The sequence below is a fragment of the Rhamphochromis longiceps genome, linkage group LG23 (assembly GCF_057381845.1).
Source record: "Rhamphochromis longiceps isolate RC_006_pf linkage group LG23, R_longiceps_female_GT1.1, whole genome shotgun sequence".
In the NCBI taxonomy this organism is placed as follows: Eukaryota; Metazoa; Chordata; class Actinopteri; order Cichliformes; family Cichlidae; genus Rhamphochromis; species Rhamphochromis longiceps.
The window spans coordinates 44205681-44223579 of NC_140578.1; the positions used below are offsets into that span (position 1 = coordinate 44205681).

General features: G+C 46.1%; 1 protein-coding gene across 1 annotated transcript in view; it reads left to right on the plus strand.

The window, feature by feature from the left end:
- The window catches only part of LOC146642787 (NACHT, LRR and PYD domains-containing protein 3-like), a 204838-nt gene that overhangs the window by 97937 nt on the left and 89002 nt on the right, over window positions 1-17899 (plus strand). The gene's annotated exons all lie outside the window — the stretch shown is intronic.

The window sequence follows — 17899 nt, forward strand, 5'->3', positions numbered from 1 at the left end:
CTGGAAAGGAAAAACTCAATGCATCATGGGAATCCCCCGGCAGCCTACGTCTATTGCAGCATAACTAAGGGAGGATTCAGGGTCACCTGGTCCAGCCCTAACTATATGCTTTAGCAAAAAGGAAAGTTTGAAGCCTAATCTTAAAAGTAGAGATAGTGTCTGTCTCCCGAATCCGAACTGGAAGCTGGTTCCACAGAAGAGGGGCCTGAAAACTGAAGGCTCTGCCTCCCATTCTACTTTTAAATACTCTAGGAACAACAAGTAGGCCTGCAGAGCGAGAGCGAAGTGCTCTAATAGGGTGATATGGTACTACAAGGTCATTAAGATAAGATGGGGCCTGATTATTTAAGACCTTGTATGTGAGGAGCAGGATTTTGAATTCAATTCTGGATTTAACAGGAAGCCAATGAAGGGAAGCCAAAACAGGAGAAATCTGCTCTCTCTTTCTAGTCCCTGTCAGGACTCTTGCTGCAGCATTTTGGATTAGCTGAAGGTTTTCAGGGAGTTTTTTGGACATCCTGATAATAATGAATTACAGTCGTCCAGCCTGGAAGTAATAAATGCATGAACTAGTTTTTCAGCGTCACTCTGAGACAGGATATTTCTAACTTTAGAGATGTTGCACAAATGGGAGAAAGCAGTCTTACATATTTGTTTAATATGTGCGTTGAAGGACATGTCCTGGTCAAAAATGACTCCAAGGTTCCTCACAGCGTTACTGGAGGCCAAGGTAATGCCATCCAGAGTAAGAATCTGCTTAGATACCATATTTCTAAGATTTTCAGGGCCGAGTACAATAACCTCAGTTTGATCTGAATTAAGAAGCAGAAAGTTATGCATGAGGGAGACCTGCCTGGAGCCAAGTGTCGTTCCCCATAGCACTCCTTTTATTGTGGTTACATGAATATGCATAGGGTCATTAACATATGACGTCTACATAGGTATACATGTGAACAAAGAATACTGTGTGTGTGTGTGGGGTCAGAGTGTGACCCCATAAATGACTTCCCTAAACCTGCTGGTCTGGAAGTCCAACAGTTCATCTAAACAAAAGGCACTTAGCATAAAACAGATACAGCCACGTTTATCCTGCCATAAAACAATAAAACAAGGTACGACCTCTTCCCATGCTCCCAGGATGTAGGCGTGCATTCCAGTGTGGAATACACACCAAGCCTTTGCAGCCTGCTAAAGATCACACATCCTATCAGTACACAATTGATTATACACCTCTAAGCATCAGAATCAGAATCAGAATCAGAAAGGGTTTTATTGCCAAATGTTGAGCAGGTTTACAACATTAGGAAATTGCTGCGGTGCTTCAGTGCAAACATACTGTCATAAAAATATAAAAATAAGAATAAGAATTAAAAGTGCTAAGTAGATAGATATATACATGATATATACATGAGTGCAGGTGGTGATCAGTGCCAAACATGGAATGATGCAGTGAACACAGCATAGGGTGTTAGTGGTGGGAACAGTCATACGGTTATTGTTCATGTGTCCGACAGCAGAGGGGAAGAAACTGTTCTTATGGCGAGAGGTTCTGGTGCGAATGGACCGGAGCCTCCTGCCTGAGGGGAGCAGGTCAAACAGACTGTGTCCAGGGTGAGAAGGGTCAGCTGAGATCCGAGCTGCACGCCCCAGTGTCCTGGAGGTGTACAGGTCCTGCAGAGATGGGAGTCTGCAGCCAATCACCTTGTCAGCAGAGCGCACAACACGCTGCAGTCTCTGTTTGTCCCTGACAGTGGCTCCAGCGTACCACACAGTGATGGAGGAGGTGAGGATGGACTCGATGATTGCAGTGTAGAATTGCATCATCGTCCGTGTTGGCAGGTTGAATTTCTTCAGCTGCCTCAGGAAGTACATCCTCTGCTGGGCTTTCTTAATGACGGAGGTGATGGTGGGCTCCCACTTCAGGTCCTGGGTGATGGTGGTACCCAGGAAGCGGAATGAGTCCACAGAGGTGATGGGGGTGTCAGTCAGGATGATGGGGGGGAGTGGGGCTGTGTGCTTCCTGAAGTCCACAATAATCTCCACTGTCTTCTGGGCATTCAGCACCAGGTTGTTGTGGCTGCACCAGGACACCAGACGTTCAACCTCCCTCCTGTAGGCAGACTCATATATGGTTAAATATTTCTAAGCATAAATGACAATCAACAATACAAAACCTAACAGCGGGGCTCAGGCAGCTCCGCCCACACAGTGACAGTGAAGCAGGTGAAGAGTAATAAATGAAGACAGCAGACAGGATTTGATAAGCTGATGTACAAACATGTAGAAATGGGCCCATACAGACTGAAGCGTGTCTCCTTTGCATCTTCCATATTTGATACTGAGAGTTTCCAGAAGAGCAAACATCAAACACGCCTCCAAACATGTGACGAGTCAGACTGACATCATTTCTACAGAGAACAGTGTGAGCTCTCAGCAGGTCACTTCAATAAGAAGGACAAAGTGCAGCAGGAATGACTAAACCCACTAACAGTCTGATATCCCCGTGTTCCTGTTGTTCTACAGCGTCATCATTAATGCTGCTCCACCACCATCACTGCAGCTGACCAATCAGCTTCTGTCACGTCATGTGACGCTCTGTGACTCAGACTGGAGAAATGCTAAATGGCTAACCTGAAGCTAACCTGAGAAACAGTCAAAGTACTGATGATTCCTACAAAGTGTGTGTGTTCAGTATGAGATGAGTGTGAATGAAACCATGGAGGAGCGGGCCGTGGCTGCTCTCACACACGTTTGCTGCAGGGGCGGAGCTACAGAAATGTTCATAGGGGGCAAAATCAAAGCCATTATTGTTGACACATATGCAGCTGTTACATCCTGTAATATGCATTAAATATGGTTCAAATACATTAAATGCATTAAATATACATGTTTCATATAAATACAGTCTACAACGGTGTTTTCTTCAGCCCACATAAGGAAACAGTTGAGTCAGATAAAGACAGAAGGCCTTTTCCACGTCCATCTGCTCAGTGTTAAAGTGCTGATGATGTTCAAGCTCAGGCAGCAGGAGGGATTTCTAAGCATCCTTCACTGATCCACAACAAAGGTCCAGAGTTTGATCCATCCTAGTAGGACAGGAAACATTCTGATAAGAGTTTCAAAGTGTCTTTGTAAGCAGACATGATTGAAATGAGCCAGTCTGAGTTTGGTTCCTGCAGTTTGTGCTTCATAAACAGAGCTGAAGCAGAGGCAGCGTGTGCCTGCAGGTGAATGTACACTGCTGTTATAAGAGCTGTGGAAACTCAGGTCAAAAGGACGTAACCACACTGCTGACAGTTCCAGGACAGTCACAGAGTTACAGCATCATTTGTGAACATAAAGACAGAAAGCTCATCCAAATGCTGGGATTAAAAGTCTGTCCTGGTGGTGTCCAGTCAAATACGTCTCTGTGAAAGCTTCAGTCCAACAGGCTCCAAAGTCCTTCTGCTCATTTCCTCGCCGGGTTCTTGATGCTCCTGTACCATCTCTCTGTCATCCTCCTCGCTCCCTCTTTGCACTCACAGTCTTTGTGCATCATTAACACTCACATGTGGAAAACCAAAGTTTTACTGGGCAGAAGATGATCATCAGTGACGCTGTCTTTAAAACACTCTTGTTAGAAATGTACGACTTTAATGTGAAACATTCAGAGTTTTTTCTCTTGTTGTGTTTGTTTGAAGCTGCTTCCTGTTGGCTTCAGCTGTTTGGAGTTTCCATTTTCTAAACTTCTACATTCTGAACCTTCTTCAGCTCTGAACAGATGATGAAACACTGAATGATTTCAAGCACTTTGTCTAATAAACTTACATCTTTCATTCTTTATACAGATTGAAGAGCTGTGGTTTGTCAGATATTGGCCTTGATTATCTGGCAGCAGCACTGAAGTCCAACCCCTCGTATCCCACAGAGGTGGACCTGAGTGGAACCTACAGCAACCTGAAGGACACAGGAGTGAAGCATCTGTGTGGTTTCCTGGAGAGTCCACGATGTCGATTTGAAACTCTGAGGTCAGTCAGCATGTTTTAGTTGTGCTGAGATGAATATGATGTGAAAGTTGTGCTGACACTAAACTGCAGACATCAGGCTGATATTATACTGATCCACACTGAGGATCTTCATGGTAAAGTCTGTTTTCTTCTTCTCTGGTTTAGTCCATTGACTGCAGCAGAACAATGTTCACATTTCAAACAGTGATACTCAACGTATGGCCCGCGGCCCACACGCGGCCTGCCCACCTTTCCTGATTCAGAGAGAGGGGACCCTGATTAACTGTGTAGCTTCTTCCTCACAGTTCTAAGTATCAGACACAACAATGAATAATCCACAGCTGACTGTCTTTAGCAGGTCAAAGGTCACGGCACACAGCACTCTGTGAAACAGTTTGAAGCAGGAATTCTTGCACATTTACAAACTGACACTGCTGCATGGCATGCTGGGTAATGCTAGCTGCTCAGGTATGGGTGTGGTAACGGCTGTGAGGCTCTGTGGCTGCAGAACACTGAAGAAGAAAAAAGAGAAGTGGAGGATGAAGAAAAGAGGCGGAGATGAAGCAGAAGTTTAGCTCTAGAGAGGAGATGTTTCTGTGTGGGCGGGTGATAGGTTTGTAGCTTGAACCTATTCGCTGGAACGTTGAAGACAATATAATTACACAGCAAGCAAGACACGAAGTAGTACGTGTACGACCGACAAACCTTACTGGACATAAAAGACGGTCTTTCTTATAACTTTCCGGAGTTCAAGTTTTGCAACACGGACGCTCCGTTTGCAGACCCCCCATTCATCTCACCTGAGACGCCTTTGTTCTCTGGCCCTGGAGGCCGCAAATGCCGACGCAGAGGGAGAAGATCTGGCATTCTTGTTCGACTGAGACGGCGCACTAACAGACCACCGTTACCCAGTTTATTACTGGCTAATATGCAGTCTCTGGAGAACAAGCTGTGCGAGCTTCGGGCACGGATCTCATTCCAGCGAGAGAAGCGAGACTGCTGCGTGATCTGCCTCACAGAAACCTGGCTATCGGACAAGGTACCGGACTCCGGAATACAACTACCGGGGTTCTCCATGCATCGCGCGGACAGGTCACAGGATCTTACTGGGAAAAGCAGAGGCGGTGGTGTATGTTTCATGATCAACAACAGATGGTGTGATTATGCGAACGTGCACCCGGTCAAATCCTTCTGCTCACCGGATCTGGAGTACCTGATGATTAAGTGCCGGCCATTCTGGCTACCGAGGGAATTTACAGCAGTGATTATTACGGCTGTTTACATTCCCCCACAAGCCGACACTGACCGAGCACTCAGGGAACTGTACAGCGCGATCAGCAGTGAGGAAACCGCACACCCAGAGGCAGCGTTTATCACAGCCGGAGACTTTAATAAGGGAAACCTGAAGAAAGTCTCACCCAAACTCCACCAACACATCCTTTTTAACACACGTGGAAACCGGCTACTTGACCACTGCTACACCTCTTTCCGGGATGCGTACAAAGCCCTCCCCCGCGCCCCATTCGGCCAATCAGATCACCGCTCCATCCTGCTCCTGCCCGCCTACAGGCAGAAGCTGAAACAGGAAGCTCCAACCCGGAGGGCGGTGCACTGTTGGACGGACCAATCGGAGTCTGCGCTGCGGGACTGTTTTGATCACGCGGACTGGGAAATGTTTCACGTGGCTGCTAGGAACATTGATGAGTACACAGACTCAGTCTGTGGATTTATCAGGAAATGCGTGGAAGATGTCGTCCCATCCATAACAGTTAAATCCTTCCCAAATCAAAAACCCTGGATTAACGGAGATGTTCGCGCGGTACTGGCGGAACGGAACACCGCCTTTGCCTCCGCGAACACATCGGACTACAAACACGCACATTACCAACTCCGGAAGACGATCAAAGCAGCCAAACGTGAGTACAGGGACAGGGTGGAGCAACAGTTTGACAACCCTCGGAGTATGTGGCAGGGACTAAACACGATCACAGACTTTAGAGGGAAAACCAGCACACCACAGACCACGGCCTCTCTGTGTGAGGATCTAAACGTATTCTACGCTAGATTCGACACAGCGAACACCATGAGACCGGACAGTGTGCGCACCGCGGATGACGTCAGTGCGCATGCTGTGTCTGAGGAGGATGTGCGGAAGTGCTTCAGGAAGGTGAACGCACGCAAAGCTACTGGTCCGGACGGGATTCCCGGCCGCGTCCTCAAGTCATGAGCGGCTCAGCTGGCTGGAGTGTTCACACACATCTTCAACCTTTCCCTCTCTCTGTCTGTAGTCCCAGCCTGCTTCAAAATGGCCACCATCGTCCCTGTACCCAAATCCTCCACCATCTCCTCATTGAACGACTGGCGACCTGTAGCCCTGACCCCCATCGTGAGCAAATGCTTCGAGAAGCTGGTCAGGGACTTCATCTGCTCTGCACTACCCGACTCACTGGACCCTCTACAGTTTGCGTACCGCCACAACAGGTCCACTGATGATGCCATAGCCCTGACACTACACACTGCCCTGTCACACCTGGAGAAGAGAGACACGTATGTGAGAATGCTGTTTGTAGATTACAGCTCAGCATTCAATACCATCGTTCCCTCGAAGCTGGACAGGAAACTGCAGGATCTAGGACTGAGCAGCTCCCTCTGCAGCTGGATCCTTAGCTTCCTGTCTGACAGACGCCAAGTGGTCAGACTGGGCAGCATCACCTCATCCCCCATCACACTGAACACTGGTGCACCACAGGGGTGTGTACTGAGCCCTCTCCTGTACTCACTCTACACCTATGACTGCACAGCCACTAACAACTCCAACATCATTGTGAAGTTTGCGGACGACACTACAGTGGTGGGTCTTATCACCAATGGTGATGAGACGGCTTACAGGGAGGAGGTCAGCGCCCTGACCCACTGGTGTCAAGACAACCATCTCACCCTCAACGTCGCAAAGACAAAGGAGTTGATAGTGGACTTCCGGAGGTGCAGAGAAGTACACACCCCCATCACCATCAACGGCGCTGCTGTGGAGAGTGAGCAGCTTCCGGTTCCTTGGAGTACATCTGGCTGAGGATCTTACGTGGTCAGTACACATAAACAAAACAGTGAAGAAGGCGCAGCAGCGCCTCTTCTTTCTCAGGAGGCTGAAAAGATTCGGCATGAGCCCCCGCATCCTCAGGACCTTCTATCACTGTGCCATTGAGAGCATCCTCACTGGATGCATCACCACCTGGTACGGCAACAGCACCGCCTACAACTGCAAAGCTCTCCAGCGAGTAGTGCGGTGCTCTGAACGGATAATTGGAGGTGAGCTTCCCTCCCTCCAAGACATCTACAGGAAGCGGTGCCTGAGGAAAGCGGGGAGGATCATCAAGGACTCCAGTCCCCCCAGCCATAAACTGTTCAGACTGCTTCCATCAGGAAGGAGGTTCTGCAGCATCCGGTCCCCAACCAGCAGACTGAGAGACAGCTTTTTCCATCAGGCCATCAGACTGCTGGACACTTCATAGACACCTCACCTTCACTACTGGAACTTCAACATTATGCACTACATACTGTACAGTAATGCCACTGTTTTGCACATGTCTCAACTCAGTATATTTTTATATATTTATTGTTTACTCTATTTAATTTGTAAAATATGTGTACACACACACACACACACACACACACACACACACACACACGTAGGAAAATATTTAGTATACACATCCAGAAATGCATACACTATTATATATTGTACATATATTTATTAGTTTCAGATGTAGCCATTCTTGTATTCTGCTTGTTTACGTTATTGTATTTTTGCACACCTCTGTTGCTTGTGAAGCTCGCACACAACAATTTCACTCACATGTGCTGTACCAGTGTACCTGCACATGTGATGTGACAATAAAAGTGATTTGATTTGATTTGATTCCTACAAAGTGTGTGTGTTCAGTATGAGATGAGTGTGAACGAAACCATGGAGGAGCGGGCCGTGGCTGCTCTCACACACGTTTGCTGCAGGGGCGGAGCTACAGAAATGTTCATAGGGGGCAAAATCAAAGCCATTATTGTTGACACATATGCAGCTGTTACATCCTGTAATATGCATTAAATATGGTTCAAATACATTAAATGCATTAAATATACATGTTTCATATAAATACAGTCTACAACGGTGTTTTCTTCAGCCCACATAAGGAAACAGTTGAGTCAGATAAAGACAGAAGGCCTTTTCCACGTCCATCTGCTCAGTGTTAAAGTGCTGATGATGTTCAAGCTCAGGCAGCAGGAGGGATTTCTAAGCATCCTTCACTGATCCACAACAAAGGTCCAGAGTTTGATCCGTCCTAGTAGGACAGGAAACATACTGATAAGAGTTTCAAAGTGTCTTTGTAAGCAGACATGATTGAAATGAGCCAGTCTGAGTTTGGTTCCTGCAGTTTGTGCTTCATAAACAGAGCTGAAGCAGAGGCAGCGTGTGCCTGCAGGTGAATGTACACTGCTGTTATAAGAGCTGTGGAAACTCAGGTCAAAAGGACGTAACCACACTGCTGACAGTTCCAGGACAGTCACAGAGTTACAGCATCATTTGTGAACATAAAGACAGAAAGCTCATCCAAATGCTGGGATTAAAAGTCTGTCCTGGTGGTGTCCAGTCAAACACGTCTCTGTGAAAGCTTCAATCCAACAGGCTCCAAAGTCCTTCTGCTCATTTCCTCGCCGGGTTCTTGATGCTCCTGTACCATCTCTCTGTCATCCTCCTCGCTCCCTCTTTGCACTCACAGTCTTTGTGCATCATTAACACTCACATGTGGAAAACCAAAGTTTTACTGGGCAGAAGATGATCATCAGTGACGCTGTCTTTAAAACCCTCTTGTTAGAAATGTACGACTTTAATGTGAAACATTCAGAGTTTTTTCTCTTGTTGTGTTTGTTTGAAGCTGCTTCCTGTTGGCTTCAGCTGTTTGGAGTTTCCATTTTCTAAACTTCTACATTCTGAACCTTCTTCAGCTCTGAACAGATGATGAAACACTGAATGATTTCAAGCACTTTGTCTAATAAACTTACATCTTTCATTCTCTATACAGATTGAAGAGCTGTGATTTGTCAGATATTGGCCTTGATTATCTGGCAGCAGCACTGAAGTCCAACCCCTCGTATCCCACAGAGGTGGACCTGAGTGGAACCTACAGCAACCTGAAGGATTCAGGAGTGAAGCATCTGTGTGGTTTCCTGGAGAATCCACGATGTCGATTTGAAACTCTGAGGTCAGTCAGCATGTTTTAGTTGTGCTGAGATGAATATGATGTGAAAGTTGTGCTGACACTAAACTGCAGACATCAGGCTGATATTATACTGATCCACACTGAGGATCTTCATGGTAAAGTCTGTTTTCTTCTTCTCTGGTTTAGTCCATTGACTGCAGCAGAACAATGTTCACATTTCAAACAGTGATGCTCAACGTATGGCCCGCGGCCCACACGCGGCCTGCCCACCTTTCCTGATTCAGAGAGAGGGGACCCTGATTAACTGTGTAGCTTCTTCCTCACAGTTCTAAGTATCAGACACAACAATGAATAATCCACAGCTGACTGTCTTTAGCAGGTCAAAGGTCACAGCACACAGCACTCTGTGAAACAGTTTGGAGCAGGAATTCTTGCACATTTACAAACTGACACTGCTGCACGGCATGCTGGGTAATGCTAGCTGCTCAGGTATGGGCGTGCTAACGGCTGTGAGGCTCTGTGGCTGCAGAACACTGAAGAAGAGAAAAGAGAAGTGGAGGATGAAGAAAAGAGGCGGAGATGAAGCAGAAGTTTAGCTCTAGAGAGGAGATGTGTCTGTGTGGGTGGGTGATAGGTTTGTAGCTTGAACCTATTCGCTGGAACGTTGAAGACAATATAATTACACAGCAAGCAAGACACGAAGTAGGCAAAGTTCTTCTTGTTACTCATTCAATTCAATTCAATTCAATTTTATTTATATAGCGCCAAATCACAACAAAAGTCGTCTCAAGGCGCTTCATAGATACAGAGAAAAACCCAACAATCATATGACCCCCCTATGAGCAAGCACTTTGGCGACAGTGGGAAGGAAAAACTCCCTTTTTACAGGAAGAAACCTCCGGCAGAACCAGGCTCAGGGAGGGGCGGGGCCATCTGCTGGTTGGGGTGAGAGAAGGAAGACAGGATGAAGACATGCTGTGGAAGAGAGACAGAGGTTAATAACAGATATGATTCAATGCAGAGAGGTCTGTTAATACATAGTGAGTGAGAAAGGTGACTGGAAAGGAAAAACTCAATGCATCATGGGAGTCCCCCGGCAGCCTACGTCTATTGCAGCATAACTAAGGGAGGATTCAGGATCACCTGGTCCAGCCCTAACTATATGCTTTAGCAAAAAGGAAAGTTTGAAGCCTAATCTTAAAAGTAGAGATAGTGTCTGTCTCCCGAATCCAAACTGGAAGCTGGTTCCACAGAAGAGGGGCCTGAAAACTGAAGGCTCTGCCTCCCATTCTACTTTTAAATACTCTAGGAACAACAAGTAGGCCTGCAGAGCGAGAGCGAAGTGCTCTAATAGGGTGATATGGTACTACAAGGTCATTAAGATAAGATGGGGCCTGATTATTTAAGACCTTGTATGTGAGGAGCAGGATTTTGAATTCAATTCTGGATTTAACAGGAAGCCAATGAAGGGAAGCCAAAACAGGAGAAATCTGCTCTCTCTTTCTAGTCCCTGTCAGGACTCTTGCTGCAGCATTTTGGATTAGCTGAAGGTTTTCAGGGAGTTTTTTGGACATCCTGATAATAATGAATTACAGTCGTCCAGCCTGGAAGTAATAAATGCATGAACTAGTTTTTCAGCGTCACTCTGAGACAGGATATTTCTAACTTTAGAGATGTTGCACAAATGGGAGAAAGCAGTCTTACATATTTGTTTAATATGTGCGTTGAAGGACATGTCCTGGTCAAAAATGACTCCAAGGTTCCTCACAGCGTTACTGGAGGCCAAGGTAATGCCATCCAGAGTAAGAATCTGCTTAGATACCATATTTCTAAGCTTTTCAGGGCCGAGTACAATAACCTCAGTTTGATCTGAATTAAGAAGCAGAAAGTTATGCATGAGGGAGACCTGCCTGGAGCCAAGTGTCGTTCCCCATAGCACTCCTTTTATTGTGGTTACATGAATATGCATAGGGTCATTAACATATGACGTCTACATAGGTATACATGTGAACAAAGAATACTGTGTGTGTGGGGGGGGGGGTCAGAGTGTGACCCCATAAATGACTTCCCTAAACCTGCTGGTCTGGAAGTCCAACAGTTCATCTAAACAAAAGGCACTTAGCATAAAACAGATACAGCCACGTTTATCCTGCCATAAAACAATAAAACAAGGTACGACCTCTTCCCATGCTCCCAGGATGTAGGCGTGCATTCCAGTGTGGAATACACACCAAGCCTTTGCAGCCTGCTAAAGATCACACATCCTATCAGTACACAATTGATTATACACCTCTAAGAATATATGGTTAAATATTTCTAAGCATAAATGACAATCAACAATACAAAACCTAACAGCGGGGCTCAGGCAGCTCCGCCCACACAGTGACAGTGAAGCAGGTGAAGAGCAATAAATGAAGACAGCAGACAGGATTTGATAAGCTGATGTACAAACATGTAGAAACGGGTCCATACAGACTGAAGCGTGTCTCCTTTGCATCTTCCATATTTGATACTGAGAGTTTCCAGAAGAGCAAACATCAAACACGCCTCCAAACATGTGACGAGTCAGACTGACATCATTTCTACAGAGAACAGTGTGAGCTCTCAGCAGGTCACTTCAATAAGAAGGACAAAGTGCAGCAGGAATGACTAAACCCACTAACAGTCTGATATCCCCGTGTTCCTGTTGTTTTACAGCATCATCATTAATGCTGCTCCACCACCATCACTGCAGCTGACCAATCAGCTTCTGTCACGTCATGTGACGCTCTGTGACTCAGACTGGAGAAATGCTAAATGGCTAACCTGAAGCTAACCTGAGAAACAGTCAAAGTACTGATGATTCCTACAAAGTGTGTGTGTTCAGTATGAGATGAGTGTGAATGAAACCATGGAGGAGCGGGCCGTGGCTGCTCTCACACACGTTTGCTGCAGGGGCGGAGCTACAGAAATGTTCATAGGGGGCAAAATCAAAGCCATTATTGTTGACACATATGCAGCTGTTACATCCTGTAATATGCATTAAATATGGTTCAAATACATTAAATGCATTAAATATGCATGTTTCATATAAATATAGTCTACAACTGTGTTTTCTTCAGCCCACATAAGGAAACAGTTGAGTCAGATAAAGACAGAAGGCCTTTTCCACGTCCCTCTGCTCAGTGTTAAAGTGCTGATGATGTTCAAGCTCAGGCAGCAGGAGGGATTTCTAAGCATCCTTCACTGATCCACAACAAAGGTCCAGAGTTTGATCTGTCCTAGTAGGACAGGAAACATTCTGATAAGAGTTTCAAAGTGTCTTTGTAAGCAGACATGATTGAAATGAGCCAGTCTGAGTTTGGTTCCTGCAGTTTGTGCTTCATAAACAGAGCTGAAGCAGAGGCAGCGTGTGCCTGCAGGTGAATGTACACTGCTGTTATAAGAGCTGTGGAAACTCAGGTCAAAAGGACGTAACCACACTGCTGACAGTTCCAGGACATTCACAGAGTTACAGCATGAACTGCAAACATGAATAATGACAGTAGATGATTGTGTGAAAGTGCTGGAAGCAAATGAGTGTGTGATGTTCTTTCAGTGTTGCACTTTGTAGACGCTCCCTGAGCACTGGTCTCACAGCCAGCTGCACATAGAGACCAGTGTTGTTAGTCCAGGTCAGAAGATGACTTGTTGGAATGAAAATGAGCTTGTAGTTTGTCTGCTTTAATAATGTGACTGGAAAAAGGTGTTGGACTTCAAATATGTCCATTTCTGTCACACTTCACCTTTAAAAGTGAAGCCATGTGGTTCCTGGAAGGAAAAACACGACTTTTTCAAGTCTTTGTCCTGTTTTTATGAGAAATGTACGACTTTAATGTGAAACATTCAGAGTTTTTTCCTCTTGTTGTGTTTGTTTTTAAGCTGCTTCCTGTTGGCTTCAGCTGTTTGGAGTTTCCATTTTCTAAACTTCTACATTCTGAACCTTCTTCAGCTCTGAACAGATGATGAAACACTGAATGATTTCAAGCACTTTGTCTAATAAACTTACATCTTTCATTCTTTATACAGATTGAAGAGCTGTGGTTTGTCAGATATTGGCCTTGATTATCTGGCAGCAGCACTGAAGTCCAACCCCTCGTATCCCACAGAGGTGGACCTGAGTGGAACCTACAGCAACCTGAAGGGTTCAGGAGTGAAGCATCTGTGTGATTTCCTGGAGAGTCCACGATGTCGATTTGAAACTCTGAGGTCAGTCAGCATGTTTTAGTTGTGCTGAGATGAATATGATGTGAAAGTTGTGCTGACACTAAACTGCAGACATCAGGCTGATATTATACTGATCCACACTGAGGATCTTCATGGTAAAGTCTGTTTTCTTCTTCTCTGGTTTAGTCCATTGACTGCAGCAGAACAATGTTCACATTTCAAACAGTGATGCTCAACGTATGGCCCGCGGCCCACACGCGGCCTGCCCACCTTTCCTAATTCAGAGAGAGGGGACCCTGGTTACCTGTGTAGCTTCTTCCTCACAGTTCTAAGTATCAGACACAACAATGAATAATCCACAGCTGACTGTCTTTAGCAGGTCAAAGGTCACGGCACTCAGCACTCTGTGAAACAGTTTGGAGCAGGAATTCTTGCACATTTACAAACTGACACTGCTGCACGGCATGCTGGGTAATGCTAGCTGCTCAGGTATGGGTGTGGTAACGGCTGTGAGACTCTGTGGCTGCAGAACACTGAAGAAGAGAAAAGAGAGGTGGAGGATGAAGAAAAGAGGCGGAGATGAAGCAGAAGTTAAGCTCTAGAGAGGAGCTGTCACTGTGTGGGCGGGGCTCAGGCTGCTCCGCCCACACAGTGACAGTGAAGCAGGTGAAGAGTAATAAATGAAGACAGCAGACAGGATTTGATAAGCTGATGTACAAACATGTAGAATGATGGTGGCAGCTACAGAAACAGGTCCATACAGACTGAAGCGTGTCTCAGTCTGAATGTACACTGCTGTTATAAGAGCTGTGGAAACTCAGGTCAAAAGGACGTAACCACACTGCTGACAGTTCCAGGACATTCACAGAGTTACAGCATCATTTGTGACCATAAAGACAGAAAGCTCATCCAAATGCTGGGATTAAAAGTCTGTCCTGGTGGTGTCCAGTCAAACACGTCTCTGTGAAAGCTTCAATCCAACAGGCCCCAAAGTCCTTCTGCTCATTTCCTCGCCGGGTTCTTGATGCTCCTGTACCATCTCTCTGTCATCCTCCTCGCTCCCTCTTTGCACTCACAGTCTTTGTGCATCATTAACACTCACATGAGGAAAACCAAAGTTTTACTGGGCAGAAGATGATCATCAGTGACGCTGTCTTTAAAACACTCTTGTTAGAAATGTACGACTTTAATGTGAAACATTCAGAGTTTTTTCTCTTGTTGTGTTTGTTTGAAGCTGCTTCCTGTTGGCTTCAGCTGTTTGGAGTTTCCATTTTCTAAACTTCTACATTCTGAACCTTCTTCAGCTCTGAACAGATGATGAAACACTGAATGATTTCAAGCACTTTGTCTAATAAACTTACATCTTTCATTCTCTATACAGATTGGAGCGCTGTGATTTGTCAGAGATCAGCTGTGATTATCTGGAAGCAGTGCTGAAGCTCAACCCTTTGTATCCCAGAGAGGTGGACCTGAGCTACCACAAGCTTCAGGATTCAGGAGTGAAGCAGCTGTGTGTTCTTCTGGAGAATCCACAACATCAAATTGAAACTCTGAGGTCAGTCTCCACGTTTTAGTTGTGCTGACACTGTCGATCTGTGGAACTAAAACCTTTATACAGGAAGTCTGGTTCAGCTCTTTGTAGACCTTCTAATCTCTGATGCTCTGAGTCTTACTCAGTAGATGATGCAGAGTTGTGAAGCCGATGTGGGTGAGGACACTCGCCCAGCTCTAACTACTTTGACGTCCAGGCGGCTTCCCTGCTTGTCCTGATACAAACAAACCTGAGTAACGTTGCAGGTCAGATCTCATCAGTCACACCTGTTATGGCAGCTCTCCTCTAGATTGTAGTTCTTGTTAACCTGGGATGGTTTTAGAAGCCTGGACCACAGACTGCAAGGGAAGATATTACTGGGAAAGGCCAAAGCAACCTATTAGACCCATTAAACACTAACATAGATGAATACTCAGATTTAAACCTTTATTGTTTCACAAAGGGTTAAAAAGGGAACGTCCACAGTTTAGACTGCAGCAGATTTTATTAAAGCAGTTTGACAGGAGCAAAGCAAAAACACAAAGAATAAGTGTTTCACATATTAATACATATAACATAATAATAAAAGAAAAGCAAAATAATGATACAAAAGAATGAAAAAGTTGTCCAGAGCAGCAGGATGTCTGAGGTCTGCAGAAACACAAAAACACAGCAGCTAAAAATAGTTGTTGAAAGAAAACGAGGTGGGAGCTGCTGATTCCTGAGCTTTGATACTGGATTAGCTTCAGTAGTTATTCCCATCACTGCTGTAGGAGCTACATTTAGTCACAGCTGATTGTCTCCTTTGGCCAATCAGAAGACTACTGTTGTAAAAACAAGCAGACAAAGAACCAATGAGAGTGAAGAACAGGATAAAGAGCTCGTGTGATGGAGGCAAAGCAATAATCAGCAGACTGTAGCAGTTTCTATCTGGATGAAAGTAGAAGGAGCTCAGCGGAGCTCAGTCCCATATCTTTGTTTAGAAACAACATCAGTGATTTCCTGCTGCTCGAGATGATTCCAGCAGCTCTCATTACAGCAGCTGATGAGAGAAACAGCTGATGGCTCACAGCTCGTACACTGTTGGATCTCCAGATGTTCACGTGGCTGAAGTCTGTGAAGAAACTGTGGTCCACGTAGTTCACACGGCCTCAGATTGGACCGAGCTTCCTGGATCACTGCAGCATCCTCAGCTGGTACATGGACGTCTCTGCTCCTCAGTCTTGGAGCCCCTGCAGGTCCGTCCACACCACCGGGGTCTTCTCACTCACCTTTCCTTTGTCCTCGTCCTTCATCGGCCGTGCTGTGTCTTTGTTCCTGCGGTGTTGTTCCCACGATGCAGCGCTGATGTTCCCTCCTTGAATGCACAACAAGTACGGTGCTGGTCTTTCTCGGGTGGAGCAGAGACAGATTGAAGTCTTTCAGGCTTTAGTGCCGACTTCCCTGACAGAGGCTGGACTCCATGGTCTGCACAGGAGGCTTCTACACTGTGTGGAGGTGACTCCTGGACTCGAAGACAGGCTGCAGGTACATGTGTGATGAAGAGGAGCTACAGCAGTGTGATGGAGCTGCAGGTGTGAAGGAAGTCCTGCTGTCCTGTCCCACCCTCATCTTTGCTTCCTCTGTCTTCTCTGGACTTGTCCTCCTGTTTCAGAAACAGCACTGCTTCATGCCGAGGGTGGACGGGAGCGTTGGCTCTGATTCTTTTACCGTCCACCACAAGGAGACACTGATGCTGACCTCCTGATTCATCTGCATGTGTTCTGCTTCACACTGCTCACCTCCACCAAAGACTTCACAAACATCTTCTTTCTTTGAGTCCAGTTTGTCCCACAAACACTTCCAAATCTCCTCCTCTGAGATTCTGCAGCTTCTTGCAGTGTGACTCAGCTGACTTCTGACAGACCACAGACTGGCACAGCATCCACATGTGTCTCCTTTCAAACAGGCTCTTGATGTTTCCTCCCACATCATTCTGGCCTCTCAGTCTCCTTTGTTCTCCAGCTCTGTAGCTCCAGCTGGTGAAGCTTCAGTTTTCCATGTTGGTAACAGTAAACTACAGCCTCTGCTGTCAGCTGGGTAACTAAACAGAGCTGCAGCACGTCTCTGCGGTGGTGCTACATCCAGCCTGCAGACGGCCGTCTACATGTTGTAGTGGTTTACAGTCACCAGGGGGCGCTGTCCCAGCCATGCAGGCAGTGGGCTGCTCTGCTTGTGCTGTTGTTGGTGAAGCTGAAGTGAAAGCGAGAGTTAAAACCCTGAACAGTGTCCACTGAGCTTCTTATGCTCTTCTCATGCTCAAAGAAGTTTCACAGGAAGGACGACTCGTCCATCAGGCGTCCAGCTGTCCGTGACCGTGTCCACAGCAGAGTGTGACCGAGGCTTCATGCTAACACGCACACATGAAGCTAATACCACCACGAGCAGCTGCTCAGTGGATTTGGAGGACAAATGTCTGCAGCTTCTCACAGGCAGTATGCAGAATGTGGATCTCCACAAAGACTGTGGAGAGCTCGTCCCACACTCTAAATCCAAACTTGTCTGCACAAAACTTCTCACACGTTCCCGTCACAAGTGTCTTCTAAGTGAAGCTACCAGGTTCAGGTGCAGCTTGTTTATCTGGAACTGCAGGAGATGATCCATCCTCACAAAGCAACACAGCAGATATGCAAACGCACAACACAACCAAAGGATTCTCTCTGCATGTCTGTGGCTGATGCTGCTGGAACGAAGCTGTTTGAAACCTTGTTGTTCTGCACTTTGGGACCAGAAGAGGAAACTGAAGCTCTGTGCAGAGGGTCCAATGGAAGCAGCCAAGCGCTGTAAGTGTCTGCTGTACAGGGATGCTGGTTCAGCTGTGGCTCAGTTTCACAGTGTGACTCAATAAAAGCAGCAGGAAATCAAAGCTTGATGCTTTCATCAGTGTGGAAATAAGAAAGTTTCCTGTGACAGACGCTGGAGCTCTTTCACTCTCAGCTTCACAG